At 38.9% G+C, this 2,500-nt stretch overlaps 1 protein-coding gene across 3 annotated transcripts in view; it reads right to left on the reverse strand.

Annotated features, from left to right (window-relative positions):
• LOC119594958 overlaps positions 1-2,293 on the reverse strand; it is a 9,497-nt gene extending 7,204 nt beyond the window's left edge. Inside the window, exons 1-2 of one of the 3 annotated variants that reach the window (XM_037944082.1) lie at positions 2,178-2,233; positions 82-117 (exon numbers count right to left, since the gene is read on the reverse strand). The gene's annotated coding sequence lies outside the window, so the exon portion shown is untranslated. Of the gene's footprint in view, positions 1-81; positions 126-2,177 lie in introns of all 3 variants that reach the window. The other 2 variants (XM_037944080.1, XM_037944081.1) reach the window with 2 other exon arrangements.
• Between the last annotated feature and the right edge of the window lie 207 nt (positions 2,294-2,500).

Genomic DNA, 2,500 nt, shown 5'->3' on the forward strand with positions numbered 1-2,500 from the left:
AAATTATGGAAAATCTCAGATAAACAAATACACTGATATTCAAAACAGATTTCTTCTTAATTAATATAATGTCTTGCTTACATTCAGATCCACTGTATGTTTTCCGTGATGGACAGCCTGCAAATCTGGTATGTCTATTATTGTAAGTCAAGTTATAAATAATCAACTGTTTATGAATGGAAGTCAAATTTCAATACCTATGGAAATATAACATATAATCATTCTGAATAGGACCACATGACCCGATACTGTAACCATCATACTTCACTCTTTGGTGAAGAACAGCAAACCATAACCTAGTTCCAAGCTTCCCTTTTTTGTGAGAAGGTGAAATACAGAGCCACAGCCCAGGTTACCTACTATAGATACAGGAATCTAAAATGGTGTAAGAAATTTACCACTTACATGCATAAAATTTTTCATTTATTAAAAAGAAAAAAAAAATCATTAGTGACATCCATATGTTTGCTATACACTTCAGACAACACACAATTTGCATACTCCACTTGCAACACCTATGTGCCTGGCTGTGCTGCAAAGGAAAATAAAACTCTAATATATAAATTTAGCTAAAATAGAACTCACTGAGTTCCTTAACAATTTATCATTATACCAATGCCAATGGTTGATTTCCTGATACATAAGCCCTCTCTCCCGGGTTGTATTCATAGTGGCCTGGGTCCCAATGCTGAGGGGGGGGCATGTCGACACCCTAGTGTGTACGTGGCATGACCATACATGCCCCCAGAAACAGGATTGGCGCACCATGGCATATGAGCACATGCCATCCAGAATATGGTATAGGTATGCCATGGCGTATACATACATGCCACCTGGCGGCTGAGGGTTAAACAAGTAAACAGTCCTAGCTCTATCTTCTCAGAATATTAATGGTAGAGATTTGTTGTCTTTTGCCAGAGCACAGAGGTCAGGGAAACTGCTTGACACCATCCCATTATCATGCTGGATTTCAGCCTGTAGGTCACAAATCATCTTATCAATTCTTAACCCGTTCCTGCCGGGTGACATGCTAGGACGTCACAGCGAACCGCATGGTTGGCAGGTTTAGCTCGTACGCACGGCAACACGCCAGACTGCGTGGAGCGGGACATTTAGCTTAACTCAGCGGACTCCCGCGCCCACTCGTCGGGCCACTGCCAGATATCACCAGAGTTTAATTGCTCTCAGAGATTTTTGACAACTGGGAATAATAGGTTAAGTAACTATGGATAGAACCTCACCAATATATCAAAGGGAATAAGTTCACTTTTCAAAAATAATGCAGGTTTCTTCTAAACAAATACTACACATTATCAACACTAAAAAAACATTTATTGCTGTTGTTGTTGTTTTTTTTTGTAACGAGCTCTGTTTATTTAGTTGTAGATTATAAAGAAACATTATTGATCCCAAAGAATTATATAAGAATATCAGAATTTTCTTTCTCTCACTCTCTCTCTCAAAAGTCTCATAACTTTAATATTATCAACTTGTGAAGATAATACCAGAGGTGAAAAATGTATTGTTCTCAATCATTCTGTCCATTAATGACAAAATTTACCTTGTACCACATGGCTGTGTGAACTGAAACTATACCGAATCTCAAACTCAGAACAGATAAACTGATACGATAATTCTCAAAAGGCAAGTCTAGAGCAACTTATCCAAGCATTACCAATCAAACTGGTAAACCATTAACACATTATTTTCCTTGTCAATGCTTTTGTTACCAAGAAAATCTATTCAAAAACAATCACACGAGAAATAAACGCTCTACAATTATCTCAAAGACTAGTAACTAAAACACTGACAAGCGAAAATTTGTTTATTCCGAATACAAGAATGCCACCAGCCAGTTGTCTCCATAACCAATGCACTAATACAACAAGACGATAATTAAGCTTTAATTGATGGAGAAAAAATATGACTGAAAATCACCCCGAGTAAGCCATCGGCGTAAGATATCAATCCAAATTCACAATTAAAAAAAAAAACGCAAATCTTTCATTTCCATCATCATCAAAAACACTCCCCATCCTGCACCAATCCCTAACAAGAACTCCAAAAACCCTTCAATATATCACTCAACACAGATCACCCGACGCACTAAAAGCAAGACAGTTCATCACACAACAAGACTGGCACACTCGGCAGTCCCTCACGACCGAGAAACACACATTTATCAGGGCCATTGATGAGGCAGCGTGCGTGCCTGGTGACAGCTCGGGAGGAAAGGTTGAAAATGCTCAGCAATTTGTAAACACTGCGTCCGTTTCGCGCGCGTGGCTTTGGCTTCGTCTCCGGTTGGGGGCGAGGTTCGGTGTGTGTGTGTGTGTGTGTGTGTGTGTGTGTGTGTGTGTGTGTGTGTGTGTGTGTGTGTGGTGTGTGTGTGTGGTGTGTGTGTGTGTGTGTGTGTGTGTGATATATATATATATATATATATATATATATATATATATATATATTTATCTGTGTGTGTGTGTGTGTGTGTGTGATATAT

The sequence above is a fragment of the Penaeus monodon genome, chromosome 35 (genome assembly GCF_015228065.2).
Source record: "Penaeus monodon isolate SGIC_2016 chromosome 35, NSTDA_Pmon_1, whole genome shotgun sequence".
Classification (NCBI taxonomy): domain Eukaryota; kingdom Metazoa; phylum Arthropoda; class Malacostraca; order Decapoda; family Penaeidae; genus Penaeus; species Penaeus monodon.